The following is a 21,967-nucleotide window of genomic DNA, read 5'->3' on the forward strand; positions in this document are numbered from 1 at the left end:
AAATTTTTTCCTGTTACACTAAAATTCCGTTCAAGATTAGAAGAGGAAATAGGACACCGAAGCATACTGATCTCTCAGAGCATGTGTCATATTTCATCACTTTCACTACTTGGACATCTGGCTAATTCCCCTCTCCTTTGCTTTCTGTACACACATACATCCACACCAATCACTAAAGTAATTAAGTCAGGCAAGCCCACACCACCTCTATGGGGAGGATGTTGAAAGGTTTTCTAAATATGATGGCATACAAATATTTTAGTAGTATAATCAATAAGTTCCATTCTATAGGGCTTTCTAATTTGCACGTCACTCCTTAAGAGTAAAGCGCAATAAAATTGGGCTTTTAACAGTCAAATGCCTCAATTTTTGTTTCATATTTCACCTCTGAAATATGATGATCTACTAAAACAAAACCTACGGGGCAGAAAGGCATTTTCCCATTTTGCAAATCAAGCAGCAGCATGAATGTCTGCCGGGATCTCTAGGAGCTCTGTACAGAGCTGGGCATTTCTCATCCCTCTATTAATGTGACCTTCAAGTGACAGAACTGGTTCAAGAATAACACATTTTGATGGTACTTGTAAAAGTAATGGAGCTGCTGTCAGCAACACCCAGGATGACAATGAAACCTGAATACGTAGTAGGTACTACGCAGGCGAGAATAGGAGCTAATGTTTTCACTGTAAGTGTTTCCGCCTAATTAGTATTTAACGCACAAATTTCTTTGACATCCTGTTTCAAGTGATTAAAAAAAAAAAGTATAATTGGTCCAGTGGAGCCACTATAATTGAAAGAAAGGTGTAACAGCCTAATAATGCTGGTGCATGCCATACTGACAGATTCATTTATTCACTCATTCAGATATATTTATCAACTATCTACGCAAAACACCGTTAGTTGCTAAGGTAGATAAAACAGGGGCTAAAGCTTTATTTACACTCAAAAGGAGCTACTGGTTGAGTCTAAGGAGCTAAAAATATTCCGAGGAATGTCTGCTTAGTGTCTTATTTCACACCACACGTTAGTCCACTGAAGAGGGAAAGATAACTTCAGTTTTTGGAATGATTGTAGAAGGCTTCTTGGAAGACGTGTCATTTGAACTAGACCATGAGAGATGCATAATGATCCCAGCAAATGGCACTCCAGTCAGGTGGAACTGCATAAAGTCAAGAACTCCAAAATGCTGAATTGGGCGATTGGGATTGACATGTATACACTGATGTGTATAAAACTGATGCCTAATAAGAACCTGTAGTATAAAAAAACAAACAACTAAAAAAAAAAAAAAGAACTCCAAAATGTTCTCTGGGGAATAAGGAAGAGTTCTATTCAACTCTCGGGTAGAGTTGTATTAGAAAAGAAGACCAGAAGTCAGGTTGATGACACTGCAGAGATGGATAACGAAAGGATAACAAATTTGGGTTATATTTAATAGGTAACTAAAAACCAATAAAGCATGTGCCCTAAGAAGATATTTTAAAAGACGAATTAGCAGGGTAAACATGACATTTCGGTTCTTAAGTCTGTGCTCTGGGACTGATAACTTTTAATAAACCTGTGTCATCCTGTCACATTCTAATCATTCCCCAATGCTGGGTAAACCCAACTATGATCTCTCCCTGTTCCGGGTCCCTGCAAAAGGGATATTGTTGCTTTGGAAAGGAGTCTATTATTACCTGAGAGCTTGAGCTGATCAAAGAACATTCTGAGCAAAACTCAACACTTGATTCTACCTTGGCACTCACAGCTGATTGGACCCAGCATAGCAAGTTCACAGGCCTGCCCTAGGACCTCTGAGTGGCCAGCAGTTAGAGCTCTGCCTCACAGGGTCCAGACGGACCAGATGGACTGATGAAGTTCTCTCCTCAACTGGTTTCAAAAGGAGACGCATAGATAATGGACAGCAGAGAGAAGAGAAGCCAGAAAAGAGAGACGGTGTCGGCAGAAATGAGGAAGGGGCAGGATATCTAAATAAGCAGAAATCACGAGGCAAAGAGAAAGAGAAGAGAGAAACAGGAAGAGTAACAGAGGCAGAGTGTGAAGAAAAGGGTTAACCTAGCAGGCCTGACTGCTGCCCTTTGCGAGACTGCTCACAAGTTTAGCTCTTGGCTGGCACCGAGGAACTTGGATTTTGAGAGGGCGCCCACCAGGCAAACTCACAGAGTGGCCCGCTGGGCCTGAACTGTTTGTGCAAACATTCTAGGATATGCTGAACACCTGCTTTCCTTCTGGGAGTCTGGATCCTTGGACTGTTCCAGGCAGTGGCTGTCTATGGGAGCCTGCTCCAAGGAAAGCCACAGCGCTAAGTCTCCGCGAGCTTCCCTGGCAGACAGGGTTTCACACATGCTGTTGGGACTCCTTGCTGGGATCATCCAGAGTGTCCTGTGTGACTCCGCCATGAGAGAAAGCCTGGAAGCTTGTGCCCGGTTTCCTTCAGACTCCACCCTGTACTTTGCCTTTACTGCTTTTGCACTGTATCCTTCTGCTATAACAAATCATGGCTATGAGGCTATGAGTATGACTTTGGTTGAGTCTTGTAAGTGCCAGTGAAACACTCAACTTGGGGTTGGTCTGGGGGACCCTGACACACAGAGCTGTGTTATAAGTTGACAGGGAAGCCCATTCATTTACTCATGTTTGTAGGCGAGGAAAAAAGCATAATAAAAACAGATCTGGATGCCAACGATTGGTGCTTGGTGCTCGGTGGTGATAAAGTATTGCTTGAGATTTGAGGTATCCTGAATAATTCTGAATGACTTTCAGTTTTACTGTGGACTCCACAAAGATTCATTATATCCCCACACTCCTTTATCTACAGGAACCCCCTGTTACTTAAGGTTAAGTCAAACAAGGCTCTAATTGTTTCCTAAAAGAGCCAAACAATTGCCAAAGCAAATCATATAGTCAGGTAAAGTGATTAAGTGACCAGTGGATGGTTTCCAGCCTCAATAAAGCCTTGGAGCTGCCCACAATGCTGTTGGTTTGTTTGTTGGTTGGTTTTGTCTTTATTCAGCAGCCTTTCGTTTTATCATGAAATGTCTTCTAACTTCAAGCTTCAACTCATCTTAGTTCTCCTGCGATTCTCTGCTGAGCAACTTAATGTCTTTGAAGAAAATGAAATCCATTAAAGGCGTGACTTCCACCTCCAAACCTACCTGCAGGGACCCTACTCTAACTGTCTCACCTCCAGTTCCAGAGGAACAACTGTCTCTTTTCCTGCACACGTGAAATTGGGGATGTAATTTCCACACCGTCTCTATCTTTCTCTTTTGTCCAAGTCCCGGTTCTCTCCATCATCCCCTCATCCCTAATATCGTTCATCTCCAGTTTTCACAATGTCTTTCCTCTCTGTACACACAACATTCAAGGCTCTTTCACCCTGAAATAACAAATCAATACAAACAAAAAGAAATCGCTTCCTGTGACATAGCTATCACCTTGCAGAAATTTTGCAAGGTGGTGCACGCTTAGTCTTCACTTACTAAAATCATACTCATTTCTTGGTTTCCATCCTACAACCTTATTCAAAGACCTGTTCACTGCAAAACTCCATGTCCTCTTTCAGTCCTGGTCAAGCTTGTACCTGCCTGCATGACCGCTTTAATTTTTGAAATTTTCTTCTCCCACCTGTTCTCAAACTCCCTTTTTTCCCTGCATTTTCTCTGCCTTTTCTCATGTCCTCAGTAACTTCCTCTGCCTCTGCAGCTTGCCTTGCTAACACTGAAGGCTCTGCCTACATATGAGGCATCTTCCTGTGTGCTCTCCGTTTCCTCCCAGAGGTCCTATACCACCCTCCTCTGATGACTCCCAGACCTGCATCTCTCCAGCTCACCTGTCCTCCCATGCGCCAGACCCGTCCTCCCAACGACTCCCTGAATATTTCCACTGTGATGAGAACTTCAAGTCAACATGCCTGCAATTAGATCCAGTATTTTCTCCCTAACATATGTTCCTACTCTTTTACTTATGATCTGATGAATAATATAATGTCTATATTCTTTGAAGCCAGAAGATTAGAATACAGAATATATTAGAATAGTAGAATATAGAATAGTAGAATATTCTCAACCTCTTTCTCTCCTTCACACAACCAATGAATCCCTAAATCCTATCACCACACTTGTTCCAATCCCAAAAAGCTCTCTCAAACTTGCTACTTCTTTCTTTCCATGTTACTATATCCTTAATGTCCCCCTGAACGACGGTGCATCTAGGAAATGGCATGAGCTTTCCTTCTTGCTCCTCGGGCTGCTCCCCACTCTAGCCCCGCCTCCACGACGTCATCCGAGCCAGCACACTAAAGAACTACCCATGAGCTCGGGCTGCTCCCCACACTAACCCCCCCTCCACGACGTCATCCGAGCCGCACACTAAGGAACTACCCATGAGCTCGGGCTGCTCCCCACACTAACCCCCCCTCCACGACGTCATCCGAGCCGCACACTAAGGAACTACCCATGAGCTCGGGCTGCTCCCCACTGTAACCCCCCCTCCACGACGTCATCCGAGCCAGCACACTAAAGAACTACCCATGAGCTCGGGCTGCTCCCCACACTAACCCCCCCTCCACGACGTCATCCGAGCCAGCACACTAAAGAACTACCCATGAGCTCGGGCTGCTCCCCACTGTAACCCCCCTCCACGACGTCATCCGAGCCAGCACACTAAGGAACTACCCATGAGCTCGGGCTGCTCCCCACTGTAACCCCCCTCCACGACGTCATCCAAGCCAGCACACTAACGAACTACCCATGAGCTCGGGCTGCTCCCCGCTGTAACCCCCCCTCCACGACGTCATCCGAGCCAGCACACTAAAGAACTACCCATGAGCTCGGGCTGCTCCCCACACTAACCCCCCTCCACGACGTCATCCGAGCCAGCACACTAACGAACTACCCATGAGCTCGGGCTGCTCCCCACACTAACCCCCCTCCACGACGTCATCCGAGCCAGCACACTAAGGAACTACCCATGAGCTCGGGCTGCTCCCCACACTAACCCCCCCTCCACGACGTCATCCGAGCCGCACACTAAAGAACTACCCATGAGCTCGGGCTGCTCCCCACTGTAACCCCCCCTCCACGACGTCATCCGAGCCGCACACTAAAGAACTACCCGTGAGCTCGGGCTGCTCCCCACTGTAACCCCCCCTCCACGACGTCATCCGAGCCGCACACTAAAGAACTACCCGTGAGCGCGGGCTGCTCCCCACTGTAACCCCCCTCCACGACGTCATCCGAGCCAGCACACTAAGGAACTACCCATGAGCTCGGGCTGCTCCCCACACTAACCCCCCCTCCACGACGTCATCCGAGCCGCACACTAAGGAACTACCCGTGAGCTCGGGCTGCTCCCCACTGTAACCCCCCCTCCACGATGTCATCCGAGCCAGCACACTAAAGAACTACCCATGAGCTCGGGCTGCTCCCCACTGTAACCCCCCCTCCACGACGTCATCCGAGCCAGCACACTAAAGAACTACCCATGAGCTCGGGCTGCTCCCCACTGTAACCCCCCCTCCACGACGTCATCCGAGCCGCACACTAAAGAACTACCCGTGAGCTCGGGCTGCTCCCCACACTAACCCCCCCTCCACGACGTCATCCGAGCCGCACACTAAAGAACTACCCATGAGCTCGGGCTGCTCCCCACTGTAACCCCCCTCCACGACGTCATCCGAGCCGCACACTAAAGAACTACCCGTGAGCTCGGGCTGCTCCCCACACTAACCCCCCCTCCACGACGTCATCCGAGCCGCACACTAAAGAACTACCCGTGAGCTCGGGCTGCTCCCCACACTAACCCCCCCTCCACGACGTCATCCGAGCCGCACACTAAGGAACTACCCATGAGCTCGGGCTGCTCCCCACTGTAACCCCCCCTCCACGACGTCATCCGAGCCGCACACTAAAGAACTACCCGTGAGCTCGGGCTGCTCCCCACACTAACCCCCCCTCCACGACATCATCCGAGCCGCACACTAACGAACTACCCGTGAGCTCGGGCTGCTCCCCACTGTAACCCCCCCTCCACGACGTCATCCGAGCCAGCACACTAACGAACTACCCATGAGCTCGGGCTGCTCCCCACTGTAACCCCCCTCCACGACGTCATCCGAGCCAGCACACTAAAGAACTACCCATGAGCTCGGGCTGCTCCCCACTGTAACCCCCCCTCCACGACGTCATCCGAGCCGCACACTAAGGAACTACCCGTGAGCTCGGGCTGCTCCCCACTGTAACCCCCCCTCCACGATGTCATCCGAGCCAGCACACTAAAGAACTACCCGTGAGCTCGGGCTGCTCCCCACACTAACCCCCCCTCCACGACGTCATCCGAGCCAGCACACTAAAGAACTACCCATGAGCTCGGGCTGCTCCCCACTGTAACCCCCCTCCACGACGTCATCCGAGCCGCACACTAAGGAACTACCCATGAGCTCGGGCTGCTCCCCACACTAACCCCCCCTCCACGACGTCATCCGAGCCGCACACTAAAGAACTACCCGTGAGCTCGGGCTGCTCCCCACTGTAACCCCCCCTCCACGACGTCATCCGAGCCGCACACTAAGGAACTACCCATGAGCTCGGGCTGCTCCCCACTGTAACCCCCCCTCCACGACGTCATCCGAGCCAGCACACTAAAGAACTACCCATGAGCTCGGGCTGCTCCCCACACTAACCCCCCCTCCACGACGTCATCCGAGCCAGCACACTAAAGAACTACCCATGAGCTCGGGCTGCTCCCCACTGTAACCCCCCTCCACGACGTCATCCGAGCCAGCACACTAAGGAACTACCCATGAGCTCGGGCTGCTCCCCACTGTAACCCCCCTCCACGACGTCATCCAAGCCAGCACACTAACGAACTACCCATGAGCTCGGGCTGCTCCCCGCTGTAACCCCCCCTCCACGACGTCATCCGAGCCAGCACACTAAAGAACTACCCATGAGCTCGGGCTGCTCCCCACACTAACCCCCCTCCACGACGTCATCCGAGCCAGCACACTAACGAACTACCCATGAGCTCGGGCTGCTCCCCACACTAACCCCCCTCCACGACGTCATCCGAGCCAGCACACTAAGGAACTACCCATGAGCTCGGGCTGCTCCCCACACTAACCCCCCCTCCACGACGTCATCCGAGCCGCACACTAAAGAACTACCCATGAGCTCGGGCTGCTCCCCACTGTAACCCCCCCTCCACGACGTCATCCGAGCCGCACACTAAAGAACTACCCGTGAGCTCGGGCTGCTCCCCACTGTAACCCCCCCTCCACGACGTCATCCGAGCCGCACACTAAAGAACTACCCGTGAGCGCGGGCTGCTCCCCACTGTAACCCCCCTCCACGACGTCATCCGAGCCAGCACACTAAGGAACTACCCATGAGCTCGGGCTGCTCCCCACACTAACCCCCCCTCCACGACGTCATCCGAGCCGCACACTAAGGAACTACCCGTGAGCTCGGGCTGCTCCCCACTGTAACCCCCCCTCCACGATGTCATCCGAGCCAGCACACTAAAGAACTACCCATGAGCTCGGGCTGCTCCCCACTGTAACCCCCCCTCCACGACGTCATCCGAGCCAGCACACTAAAGAACTACCCATGAGCTCGGGCTGCTCCCCACTGTAACCCCCCCTCCACGACGTCATCCGAGCCGCACACTAAAGAACTACCCGTGAGCTCGGGCTGCTCCCCACACTAACCCCCCCTCCACGACGTCATCCGAGCCGCACACTAAAGAACTACCCATGAGCTCGGGCTGCTCCCCACTGTAACCCCCCTCCACGACGTCATCCGAGCCGCACACTAAAGAACTACCCGTGAGCTCGGGCTGCTCCCCACACTAACCCCCCCTCCACGACGTCATCCGAGCCGCACACTAAAGAACTACCCGTGAGCTCGGGCTGCTCCCCACACTAACCCCCCCTCCACGACGTCATCCGAGCCGCACACTAAGGAACTACCCATGAGCTCGGGCTGCTCCCCACTGTAACCCCCCCTCCACGACGTCATCCGAGCCGCACACTAAAGAACTACCCGTGAGCTCGGGCTGCTCCCCACACTAACCCCCCCTCCACGACATCATCCGAGCCGCACACTAACGAACTACCCGTGAGCTCGGGCTGCTCCCCACTGTAACCCCCCCTCCACGACGTCATCCGAGCCAGCACACTAACGAACTACCCATGAGCTCGGGCTGCTCCCCACTGTAACCCCCCTCCACGACGTCATCCGAGCCAGCACACTAAAGAACTACCCATGAGCTCGGGCTGCTCCCCACTGTAACCCCCCCTCCACGACGTCATCCGAGCCGCACACTAAGGAACTACCCGTGAGCTCGGGCTGCTCCCCACTGTAACCCCCCCTCCACGATGTCATCCGAGCCAGCACACTAAAGAACTACCCGTGAGCTCGGGCTGCTCCCCACACTAACCCCCCCTCCACGACGTCATCCGAGCCAGCACACTAAAGAACTACCCATGAGCTCGGGCTGCTCCCCACTGTAACCCCCCTCCACGACGTCATCCGAGCCGCACACTAAGGAACTACCCATGAGCTCGGGCTGCTCCCCACACTAACCCCCCCTCCACGACGTCATCCGAGCCGCACACTAAAGAACTACCCGTGAGCTCGGGCTGCTCCCCACTGTAACCCCCCCTCCACGACGTCATCCGAGCCGCACACTAAGGAACTACCCATGAGCTCGGGCTGCTCCCCACTGTAACCCCCCTCCACGACGTCATCCGAGCCGCACACTAAGGAACTACCCATGAGCTCGGGCTGCTCCCCACACTAACCCCCCCTCCACGACGTCATCCGAGCCGCACACTAAAGAACTACCCGTGAGCTCGGGCTGCTCCCCACTGTAACCCCCCCTCCACGACGTCATCCGAGCCAGCACACTAACGAACTACCCATGAGCTCGGGCTGCTCCCCACTGTAACCCCCCTCCACGACGTCATCCGAGCCAGCACACTAAAGAACTACCCATGAGCTCGGGCTGCTCCCCACACTAACCCCCCCTCCACGACGTCATCCGAGCCGCACACTAAGGAACTACCCGTGAGCTCGGGCTGCTCCCCACACTAACCCCCCCTCCACGATGTCATCCGAGCCAGCACACTAAAGAACTACCCATGAGCTCGGGCTGCTCCCCACACTAACCCCCCCTCCACGACGTCATCCGAGCCGCACACTAAGGAACTACCCATGAGCTCGGGCTGCTCCCCACACTAACCCCCCCTCCACGACGTCATCCGAGCCGCACACTAAAGAACTACCCATGAGCTCGGGCTGCTCCCCACACTAACCCCCCCTCCACGACGTCATCCGAGCCGCACACTAAGGAACTACCCATGAGCTCGGGCTGCTCCCCACACTAACCCCCCCTCCACGACGTCATCCGAGCCGCACACTAAGGAACTACCCGTGAGCTCGGGCTGCTCCCCACTGTAACCCCCCCTCCACGACGTCATCCGAGCCGCACACTAAAGAACTACCCGTGAGCTCGGGCTGCTCCCCACTGTAACCCCCCTCCACGACGTCATCCGAGCCAGCACACTAAGGAACTACCCATGAGCTCGGGCTGCTCCCCACACTAACCCCCCCTCCACGACGTCATCCGAGCCGCACACTAAGGAACTACCCGTGAGCTCGGGCTGCTCCCCACACTAACCCCCCCTCCACGACGTCATCCGAGCCAGCACACTAAGGAACTACCCATGAGCTCGGGCTGCTCCCCACACTAACCCCCCCTCCACGACGTCATCCGAGCCGCACACTAAGGAACTACCCGTGAGCGCGGGCTCTGGAACCAGGTCGCCTCGGCACGCATCCGGACTCGGCTACTGTCTTGCTATGTAGCCTTGGGCAAATCATGTACCTACTCTGTGCCTATCTTGATTGGTAGAGAAGAATACTAATAATAGCTAAGAAGATTAAATGAGTTAACATATGTGAAGCACCTACAAATGTATCTGACGTTTAGTAAGTGATGAATAAATGTTATTTTATAATCATATATATATATCATATTTTTTCTTTATCTGAAAAACTATTAAATCTCTTTTGATACCAAACAAATATGCAACATCTCAGTGACGCTTACTGCAACCATCCCTAGAAGAGTAACCGCTTCCTTCTCGGGGGTCTTAAAGCTGATGATTTCTTTTGTCGTCGTGGAATATGCCATGCCATATACCACATCACAGGTCTGCTGCAGAAGAATACAGGCTCTTGATCAGATTTAGATCAGTATTCCCAGAATGAATGAATGTGTGTGTGAACACTTTGATGTAAGCCATTTTATCACGGTCCAAATTAAACATTATTACATTTTTTCTGAAGTACCTGTGATAGATGAAAGTATCAAAAGGCAATACAAGATCAAAGAAACAAATATCAAGTCCACATGCAGAAATACCAGTGAGTATTTAGAATGAAAACACGGGCCTTCTCTAAATCTTCTGGAATTTATTCTATTAAGTAAGGGAAGTTCTAAAACTGTTAGAACAGCAGCTGAACTACTGATATAAATAAACACTTAGGACTTCCCTGGTGGCACAGTGGTTAAGAACTCTGGCTCTGAGATTTAATTTGGTGTTGCGGTACAGAGGCCGGATTCAGATTCGGTATTAGTAGGAGAGCAGGCTTCTCTGAAGAGGCAAGAAAAAGAGGAGAAGAAATGCCAGAGGTGTGGTAACACCAGGGACATCAATCTGGCACCAAGTGAGAAATACTACAAAGTATACCGAGAGCATCACAGCATACGATTCACCTTGGAGTGACCATAATTGGTGACTGAAAGAAAATTCACTGAACATTATCTGTAGTGACACTCCCCAAACTTGGGGGTAGGGGTGTAGATCGGCTGAAAGATAAACATGTTTGAAATATTTTGGGGTTGCATCTTAAAGCACTAGATTGACAAGGGACAATTTCACTGAAGATACAACAGGCTTTGATATTCAAGCATAGCATTCAAAATAACACCCCACTGACTGAAGGCAGGCAGGCATTCAAAACACAAACTCCCAACATGAAATGCTCACAGGGATGGTCAGCACCAGCCTCCACGGGGCAGCTCTATTCACTTGGTCTTGCAAATTTACAGTCAGTGCTTCCAAGCAGTAAATTCATTAAAACCAGGAAACTGCTTACTTAGTTTAAAGTGACAAACAGTTCTAAAAATAAATGTTTGAACTACATGGATTCCAAACAAATGTATCACAATCAGAACCGTTAACAGCACACCTATAATGACTAGAAAATTAATTCACGATAATAATGTGTCAAACTGTATGTTTCTTAACTTGTTCCCCCCCTTCTAAGAAAGAACCCACTTGTTTTAAAGCACGTTCCATTTCTGCCCAGCGTCACCCCCAATCGTTGTGTCATTTTAACAGCGTGCTGACTTTTTCCCAGCCTACTTTGTCCTCTTCTCCATTGTCCAAAAATGGCTGTAGATTATTATACAACGTATAATAACGTAACAAGCGTCGATTATTACACAACAGGGATGCTCTCGCGTGTCTGAGGGACCCAGTACGGTCAGGTCTAACTGTGATGTGTTAACATTACCCAAGTGCAACACTTTTTAAAAATGTGTATACAAACATTCACATTGATGCTTCATTACGGGCTATTCTGCCAGAAAAGTATCACACGTTATTCAGATATTAAAGTTGTGTTATTCCCGTGGACATTGATTTTACGAAGTTAAAAAGCGCAGGAAGAGTGACATAACGAAATGCTATAACCACACAGTCTCCCCACAGCTGAGGCCCCCTGGCCTTGCTCCTCCACCACGCACACCTTTCCGAGGAGCTCAGCCTCCCCAGCACTTTCTCCGCTGAATCTGAAGGAGCAAATGTAGCCAATGCGATACCCATTCAAGTAGCTCCTGGCACACAAATAACGACCGACAGCCACCTCAAGGAGAGCAGACAAGAGCGTCCTAAATGCTAAGGCTAACAGAAGCCTGGCATACATACAATTAGTCTATTCAAGTCAGAATTCCCAGTAAGTTCAGAAAACACAGTTATCTCTTAGTGGACTCCTAAGTTTTTCTAGAATCTAAGCTACCTTCTCTACCTCCTTCCAGGATCACCACTGGGAAGGAGAATATGGCCAAAGGAAAGGGTGGGAAGGCATGAGGCTGGGATGATTTGCTTCTCCTTCCCATCCTCAGAAATGCTTCCTGGGAATGCTGGCTGGTATAGTCTCCGACCTTTTCTGCAAGTGTCCCTTAGTAGACAGCACCAAGCAGCAGTCACATTATCAGTCAGCACAACGTCAAGGCCCAGTTGATTATATCCACATCACGTTAATACATGACCTTCAACACTAAACCTTAGAGCAGTTTGTGTAACATTTCAGGTGCTGAATTTTAATTGGGGTGGCGCACTGAATCACAGCAACCGCAATGATTCACGTGAACATAGCACAGTTTTTGTGTTTGTTTGAAATACTCTTCTCACTGGGTTCTAAATAGTTAATTAAGTATGCATATTAATTACTACCAAAGTATAATAATGTTCCTAAAAGGGCATCTATTGTCCACATAAATATCAAAGAAATTTTTTTATGATCAGCATGGCTTCAGTGAAAACCAAGTGAATTAACGTCATTGGTAGGTAGATCAAAGAAGAAAATGTGTCTCTCACTATTTGAAGTTTTCTCACCTGAATTCATTTAGTATGTAACTTACAATAACAGTATTCATAATACATTGTTATTTATTGGAATGTTTTTAGGAGTATGATTGTCATAAACTTTTAGAGGGTTATTTCTTGACACTGACGCTCAGAGAACACATGTATACACCAAATGCGTAAAATCCCCAAGGAAGTCTCAGCAAATATAAAGAACTGCTTAGGAAAAATATATTCCCCTTAGAATTATTTTTATGTTTTATGTAAAGAGGTAAAAAATAAACAGTGGAACTTTTTAGCAGCTCTCAATTTTAGGAAAAGGTCATAAATTTACTTACAAGGAATCTAGAAGTCAAAAGAATGAAGTTCCATCACCAGCCTGCAAATGAACAACAACAAAACCTAAGACAGTATTACTTTACTCAGGCCACTTAATTGAACAAGATGGAAAAAAAACCCAAAACATGATTATACGATTTATGATTCAATGATATAAATTTATAGCATTGGCCACAGTAAATAATAATGGTAACAATAATAGTAATGTCACAATCCTTTTCTCCAAAGATTAAACTGGAGCATACCATAAATCTTTTTTTTTTTTAAGTGCTATTCTTCCACATGCTAAGTAGGTCAAGCTGTTAGTTTGTTTACATGCATGCTAAGGAAAACAACCAGAAGATTAATACAATAATTGAGAATAAAACAGTGGAATTGTACTCTGAACTAGCACCAACATATATTCACAAACCCAATTAAGATCACAGGAAAAAAAAGATTTCCTATGTCACTGAGGTTTTCCAACAAGTTTTCACAAATCATTGCACCTAGATATGAATACGAGCTAATCTACAGCCTCTCAAGCACCACTGATGCAGCGTTTGTAGTCTGGGTTGCAGGAAGCCAATGGGGTGCTGCACTGATGTGAGCTCTGCTGTTCTGACACTCCACCCAGATGCTCCAATTTTGCTTCAGTGCACTCAGAGCTGAGTCTGAATCCTCAAAGCACGGGTAAAAAGAGTTATGGTCAAGGCAGGGTTAGAGGCGCAGTGAACCAGCATCACCTGCGCCGATTTGCAATCCTAAAACTGGTGTGGAAACAGCATGGTGGTCTTGACTGGACGCTCATATGGCCAAGGGCAAAATGGGGCAGACAGATATGAATTCAAGTGTTTCTCTTTCTTTCTCTCCTCATCATTTCTCTTCTATACCATGATGGCTCACTGTACAATAATTTTATGATAAAAGATATAAATTCGATGGAAGGATCTGTATTATTTATAGCAGATAATCTATTGGGATGTTGTCTGTCAGGTGCTTAAATGTGTCGGTGCTTATATGTATAATGTTAACAGCCTCAGGGTGACCTACATATATTATCAGAAGATTTAACACTGGGTTTTGTTAAATTCCTTGTCTCTTTTATCCAGGGAAGTTACTATGAAGACGATACACAAAGCACAAGCACAGATCTTTAATCTAGGAGGAGTCGCCAACAATAAGATGAGTTTCAGCGTGCACAGCAGCTTTTGTGCAAGCTGCATGTCAGGATACTTGACAGAGTTAAGTGATACAATTGAAAGTTAAATAATAGAAGGGCGAGGCATTAAGGGGCAAAGAAAAGACAGAAAATTCGTGTTTTCAGATGTGAGGAGGAGGAGAGTCATCTGCGTGGGGAGACATGAAAACCCTCTACAGTTAAGGGGCGCTGAAGAGAAATTGATTTAGAAAGAACAGAGGCATAATCATGGTGTTGAACAGCACATTCAATAATGAGTCTGATTCTTGGAAATGCTGAGCTAAGGGTGGAGCCAATAACTCTGAGAATGACACACGCCATAATTTCTGCAGAAATAGAGCCACTCCCTATCCCCATCGAGAAAAGTCTACACGACACAGTCTCAGAAGCTACGTTGAGTAGTAAAACTGAGGCTAGAGGGGAATTTAGAAGTCTGAGGGATACATCAAAGTGATGGAATTTCGAGAGAACCCTGAAAGCAAGGGAAACACGCCACAAATCAGGCTCAATAGTAACATTCGAATGTGCGGATAAAACTGTCGCCTATCTTTAGGGGAAGGCAGCTGGATACAGCTCCGTATTTTGCAAAGACGTCAATTAAAAAGTCCCTGAGAGAGGGAGAAGATCAATAAAAGAACTTCACGGTATAGCTCATTTGAAACTATTACAGAAATAAGGAAATGGTGTTGATTTCGCGACAGCCTGTGTTCTAACAAACATCAGGTGGGAAGTGAATGTGTGTCTCTGTGGAATCACTTTTGATACCAAAATCCTTGCTTTCACAGTCAGGCATAACAATGTTCTGAAGCAGTAACCCAACGTAAGACGCAGGCGACGGGGGCCACGCTCTGCTCACCGAGGCTGCTTCCCACAGTCCTGGCGCCTGGCAGGAGGCAGGACGGGCATGAACAGCCACGAGACTCTCAGCTACGGGCCAGAACACAGCATCAGCCCCTCCACGATCTGTCCTTGGGTTTCGCGTTCTCACAAAGTGTACTTCTGAGTTCTCATCACCTCCTCTCAATGCCTCTCTCTTTTCTGGCTTCCCCTGTTCCATGACTTCTGTAGACGTTTCTACCAACCTGTCGACATAACTGGGCTGATGAGCCTCGTTAGAATAAACCTTAGCTCTGCTCACTGAATTCTATACTTTGGTGTGCTACAAAGTTAGGTACTGTGTCCTGATTTTGTTCATTCCTTCTCACTCGCCCGAATCCTCTACCCACCCGCTTCTCCACCACACACCCATATATACATATACCTCTTCTCCCCTGACCAGTTTGCTAAGCCATATAGCTATATATACATGTACACATATATTCCTTGAGTCTAAAATATTCCAGAATTGCACTTTAAATTTTTATTATTCTAGAATGAGGCACTTGGAGATTACTCTAAGTTTACATTTTGTTCCAGAATTATATTGTCTAACCTTTCGGCATGTAAGAATTGATTCAGTGGGAACGCCTGGGAAATACAGAAAAGAGCACAATCTATCTGGGGTCTGTTATTTGTCTCAATTGCTTAGATTGTTTCCATTTTTTAAAATTAACAGAACAGTGTCTGGCATCTGCCGCATACAGCTCTGACAAACAGGAAGACTTGACTAAGAGAAGCTGGCATGTGGGTCGGATATTGAATTCATCAGGGGTGACTCTGCTTCACTTCGACGGCAGGATGCCCTTACCGGCTGGACTCCCCACGTTAGGTGCCCATAACTTCTTTGCCGTAATCTTCAATTTTCAGTTATCTTTCTCAGACTCCAGTCTCCTCCGCTACCCCTCCCTACTCTTGGCCTCCATGGCCCATCATTCACCAACTGCACTGCACCCATCTGGTGAACTTCCTGTTCACTTATTCACTCACCTTACTGTACACTTCTGAATTAGGCATGGGGGCGGGTTGATAAAAAAGCATATGCATACTCTCCTTTTATAATATATAATGAGGTTACAATCAAATTGTTAATCCCAGGATGTCTTCTCATGAAAAGTTTTAAAAAAATCATAGCAGACTATAATTAAACTCCAAATGAATAATATAGAGCTGTAAAAGTTAAGAGAAAGTAGGGATCGTTGTGATTTACAGTAATTCATTCATTCATTCAATGCATACTATATCAGGCACTGTACTAATGCTGGGAATGCTAAAGTTATTAAAAAAAAAGACTAGACCACATATAGTTTTCAGTTGGAGGGAAACATGTATAATGTTAGATATCAATAAATGCTGAAGAAAAAAGTAATGCAGTTGAAAGAAATAAAAAGAAAAAATAATGCAGGTGAGGGAGAACTTTCAATTTTAGATGAAATGGCTACAAAGGTTCTCATGGAGAAGACAAGATTTGAATAAAGACCTACACAAAGTGAGAGACTGAGTCATGTGAATATCTGGGCTAAGAGCACAAAAACACCTTGAGCTGGGCATGTCTGGAGTGTTAACATAAGAAACCTAGGTGTCGAGCAAAGGGGAGACGAGTAGAAGATGAGGTTGGAGAGTACTGGGGCCAAGATCATGAAGGGACTTGTGGGCCATAGTAAGGATGAGGCCTTTTACTCAAAACCAGATGTCTTTGGAGGGTTTTAAGCAGAAAAGTGACATGATGTGACTCCCACTTTGACAGGATTGCTCTGGGTGGTGTGTTAAGAATAACCTGACAGAGGGGAAGGAAGGACAGAAGCAAGGAGGCCAGTCAGAGGCTGTGCTGTTGGTCCAGGAAAGAGCTGACGGCAGCCGGGAACAGGGTGGTAGCCGTGGAATGATTAGATGCTTTCAGATTTGGGGGCTATTCTGAAGGGAAAACCTAAATATTTGACTGACCAATTGGATATAGGATGAGAGAAAAAGAGATACTGAGGAGGAAGCCAGAATTTCTGGCCTAAGCAATTAGAAAACCAGACAGGTGGAAATATCTTTAACGAGGCAGAGGATTTTTCAGCTTCTTCTTTGCCACGTAAAGTGTGTTAGATATCCAAGTGAAGGTGCCAACTAGGCAGCTGGATGTACCAGTGTGGATTGTGAGAATAGACTCAGGACTGAAACATCTGGGAATCATCAGCGTGTAGAACCCATGATACTGGACAAAATCAACGAGAGGGAATGTAGGCTGAAAAGAACGGAGGTCCAGAGACGGCACGGAGTGAGCCCTGCAGCATCTGAAGGTGAGAAAATGAGCAGGAAGAAGCGAAACGGTTGAAGCAAGACCTTCTGGAGAAGCAGGAGGAACAGCGCGCCCCACGGCGCCCTGGCAGCAAAGCGAAGGAAGTGCCTTAGAGCCATGGCACGGCCTCATTGTGCCTCTAAAACCTCTTTTCCCGCATCGCCTGTTCTAGTCTCTTTTCCATTTCTTTGTGCCCCGCAAAATGCCAAAGTGATTCACCAGCCTCTGCTTTTTTTCCTGTGCTTCCTGAAGAGGATTCACGGATGGTGGCGAAACCACACCTGGGTGTCAGGCTACCAGTTCTGACACAGGCTTCAGCTATCCCTAGGGTGTTATTTAACTTCTCTCTTCTTTAATTTCCTCATCTTCAAAACAGGTACAATAATAGTAGCTATTTGGGCAGGGAATGACAACTAAATGACAATATATGTGTATATAACTTAAAACGTTGCCTACACGTGGCAAACGTTACGTAATTACACACAACTCATAGGGTTTCTTCTCTCCGCCTTGCTTCACTCAAACCCACCCAGACTCACCTCCTGCAGTTAGTCAATTCTGTTCTTTCATTTCTCTAAAATCATTAGAAAGACACGATCCCGGATCTGAGCTGCATGTTATTTTATGTAGACTAATCTTTCTTTCTACCCACCCATCTCTACTTGTGAAATGCCTGTGCAGAGACACACCTCTCCAATGCTTCAGTGTGTCTGTAATGCCTTTGTGCTGTCTCACTTTATGTATTTGGCATAAAGCACTAACGAGGGAAGATTCTTTCCTAAGAAGGACGCTATCAATCCACAGACGTTCAGACCAGGGATGAGGGTTCTGCTGCCGGCTTAACCTGGGCTCAGGAACCACCACACCTTCCAACGCAGAGGGCACATGGGTCATCTTGAGAGAGCTGGGCCCCGGCCCTGGGGGAGGCTGGCCATGAGGAAGGAGACAGCAGCAAGTGGGCAGGACGTACACAAGCCTGCTCCGAGCAACCCTGGCCTGGAAGTGGAGTGAGTGGTCTAGGCTCGGGAGTGAGCCCAGCAGGGGAGGCCAAGGTTTGGGCAGGTGCAGAAAGCCGTCCCAAGACCCGTGGGTTACACGCCTCAGAAGAAACTGGGTTTGGGTTTGCGTCATCCTAATGGACAGTGCCAGCTGCCCTCACAAGTCAGCATTGCTGGAAGCGGTAGTTACTTATTCTAGACGAATGACATGGGAAAGAAGCTGGCCACAAGGCATTTATAATCTGCGTCTCCTTTACCTACTGCACCGTAATACACACTCTAAGAGGCAGTTACAAACACAGCAAAGCATTTGACCAACCCTGTCCTTTCGATGCTTATATATTTGCCTTACTATCCTAACCTGAGAGATGAGGTTATAAGAACATATTCTAATTGCTTTACCAGCTCATATTGAGAGAAATAATACTTATGAAAAAAATTCACAGAATGTGGTATTGCAGGGGTGGGCTTCACTGGTATACCCAGCTGGAAGGAACAGTATTAAGAGCTATTTTTGACTTGAGGCAGATCACTTGATCTGAATGCATGTTTTTTTCTTTATTAACTCTCTGCAAGTGAGTTTTATACATACAACCTGAGGGGTTTTATGAAGTTTATCAAGGTAATATTTATAAACTGCCCTAAAATCCCTAGCTGAAAGAGAAAATGTCATGCAGTGTTACTTGTCTACAAATGAGACCTTTTGTAAGCCTTAATTATAATTTTAAATTCCCTTATATCAAGGAATGTGAATCAATCAATTATAATGAGCAACGACTATGGGCACATTGTAAGTTCTTTAGGGCCAAGGAGTGAGTCACTCATTTCTTTTTTCTTCTTCCACAGCATACACTCTGAAAATTGTTGTTGTTGATGATGGTAATACCACTACTGGTTAGTAGTAATAATAATAATACTCTAATTGTCTAGATCATGGCATACACCATTCATCTTTCTGGGAATTATTCAACAAGAGGTTTACTGATTGGGTTCAAGGCACAGGTCAGCATCAAAAATAAAGTTAGCATTAAACTTGGCTCCATTTAAAGATACCAGGATCCAAAGGTGGAACACAGATAGTAAGATTAGGAGTTGGAAAGTCACAGAGTACTTGGGCAGAGGTCAGAAACCATCACAGACCCAGGGCAGTAATTTAATCTGTCTGTCTGTCTGTCTATTATTTTTTAACAACTTGGGGTGCCAGACGCCTACCTTGATGATCCTTCCCTTTATATAGAATCCGCAGGAGGTTTAAGTTTCCCGCCCTTGCTAATCAAGTCTGTTCTTCTTACTGAATAGAATGATCTTACTCGTTTAAGATTTGGTAGTACCCAGTTGAAAAGAGTCCTGGTGGGACTGTGGTATTTTGGAGCGATGTTCTACAATCATCAGGGACACAAATCATCTTCTACAGATTCATGCCTGGACATCCAGCACCTCGTACATGTCATGACACTTGCAAGAATAAACGCACGTGGACAAGTTCTGACATCCTTTGCCACCTCTGTCTTGTCGGTAGGATCAGGCCACGCAGAGAGGGATGGTTTTCCTCTCAGTCCTTCTTAACGTCTCCATGTTTGCTATCTTCTGGCATGACCAATACTTTAAGCCACTCTGTTTAGTTCTGATATTCATTAATGTATTCATTTATATTTTTCCAGTTTAATTGAGATACAGTTGACGTAAAACATTGTGTAAGTTTAACATGTACAGCGTGTTGATTTGATACACACGCACATACTGCAAAATGATTATCACAGTAAAGTTAGTTAACACGTGGATCCATCACCTCGCATAACTAACAGTTTCGGTGTGTGCACTCGTGTGTGGTGAAAACACTGAACATCTACTGTCTTAGCAACTTTCGAGACTATAAGGCTATATTATTAACTATAATCACCATACTGTACATTAGACCCTCTAGAACTTATTCATCTTATAACTAGAAGTTTCTGCCCTTTGACCAACATCTCCCCATTTCTCCCACACTCTGGCAACCACCATCCTACTCTCTGTTTCTATGAGTTCGCTGTTTTAGATTCCACATATAAGTGACATCGAATAGTATTTGTCTTTCTCTGACTTACTTCACTTAGCATAATGCCCTTAAGGTCCATCCATATTGTCACAAATGGCAGGATTTCCTTCTTGTTTATGGCTGAGTAATATTCCATTATATATATATAAAACATATTATATACACACACTAATATATATATCTATAGGTATATATGTATGTATATACATATATATGCACATGTATTTATACACACATATATACATACATATATGCACACACACACACACACACACACACACACACACATATATATCACATTTTCTTTTCATTCATTGATGGACACTCAGATTGTTTCCATGTTGTCTTGGCTATTGTGAATAATGCTGCAATGAACATGGGAGTGCAGATATCTTTTCGAGATAGTGATTTCATTTCCTTTGGTTATATACCCAGAAGTGGGATTGCTGGATCACGCAGTAGTTCTACTTTTAATTTTTGAAGAAACTCCATACTGTTTTCCATAGTGGCTGGACCATTGTACGCTCCCACCAACAGGGCACGAAGATTCTTTATTCCTTACATCCTCGCCAGCACTTGCTATTTCTTATCTTTTTTATAATGGCCGTTCTAACAGGTGTGAGGTGGTATCTCAGCTGGGTTTTGATTTGCATTTCCCTGATGATGAGTGATGTAGAGCACCTACTCATGTACCTATTTGTCATTCATATGTCTTCTTTGGAAAAATGTCTATTCAGGTCCTCTGCCCATTTTTTAAGTGGATTGTTTTTGTTTTGTTTTACTTGGTATTGAGTTGTATGAGTTATTTATATATTTTGGATATTAACCCTTATCTGATATATACTTTGCAAAAATTTTCTCCTGTTCCACAGGCTGCCTCTTCATTCTGTTGATCATTTCTATTGCTGTGCAGGAATTTCCAACATTGTGTCGTAGAATGGGCATATAATTTACTGTCTATACCTAGACACTTGTAAGAGTGCAAAGGGGTATTAGCGTCACTTGTACCAGGGCAATAGACATCCTGTCCTGGGCCCAACAATTATGTATGGTTACCGTAATTACATGACGTTAGACGGCAGGGGAGAGCGTGCCTTTTGCTACTGTCTCCCATGCTTAATCAAAGTGGACTTTACTTATGGTAAAATCCAAGTAAAGACCAAGGGACCTTTACTTCTCACCTTGTCTACTCCAGTAGTGTATATTCTGCTTCACCTGCAGACCATTCTTCAGAGATTATTTTAATTCCAGGTCACAGCAACATTCCTACTTGAAACCATCACATTTAGAGTGCAATAAAAAAGTGATTACTATTGTTTACAAGGTTTTACCTGACCTGACCCCGGCCGCATTTCTCTCAAACTTCCTTCCTTTTCCTCCACGACAGGCAAGCCGGGGTGAAGCCAGCACACCAAGCAAGCATCAGCCTTGGTGCCTTTGCTCTCCGTAATCCCCCTTGCGTTTGCGTAGCTCACACCTCTGACTTTATTTCTTTGGTCAAACACCGCCTCTTCAGAGAGCCCACGTCAAATCATTCTATCTAGAAGTTAAATCTCTCACTTCCTCTCCTGCTTTGTTTTTCTTCATAGCA

General features: G+C 46.8%; 1 protein-coding gene across 13 annotated transcripts in view; it reads right to left on the reverse strand.

The window, feature by feature from the left end:
• The window catches only part of TENM3 (teneurin transmembrane protein 3), a 2,524,603-nt gene that overhangs the window by 1,494,764 nt on the left and 1,007,872 nt on the right, over positions 1–21,967 (reverse strand). For all 13 annotated transcript variants that reach the window (XM_059909693.1, XM_059909692.1, XM_059909687.1 and 10 more), the window contains one exon: positions 13,000–13,040. The gene's annotated coding sequence lies outside the window, so the exon portion shown is untranslated. The remainder of the gene's footprint in view (positions 1–12,999; positions 13,041–21,967) is intronic.

This window comes from Balaenoptera ricei, chromosome 21, assembly GCF_028023285.1.
Source record: "Balaenoptera ricei isolate mBalRic1 chromosome 21, mBalRic1.hap2, whole genome shotgun sequence".
NCBI classification, from domain to species: Eukaryota; Metazoa; Chordata; class Mammalia; order Artiodactyla; family Balaenopteridae; genus Balaenoptera; species Balaenoptera ricei.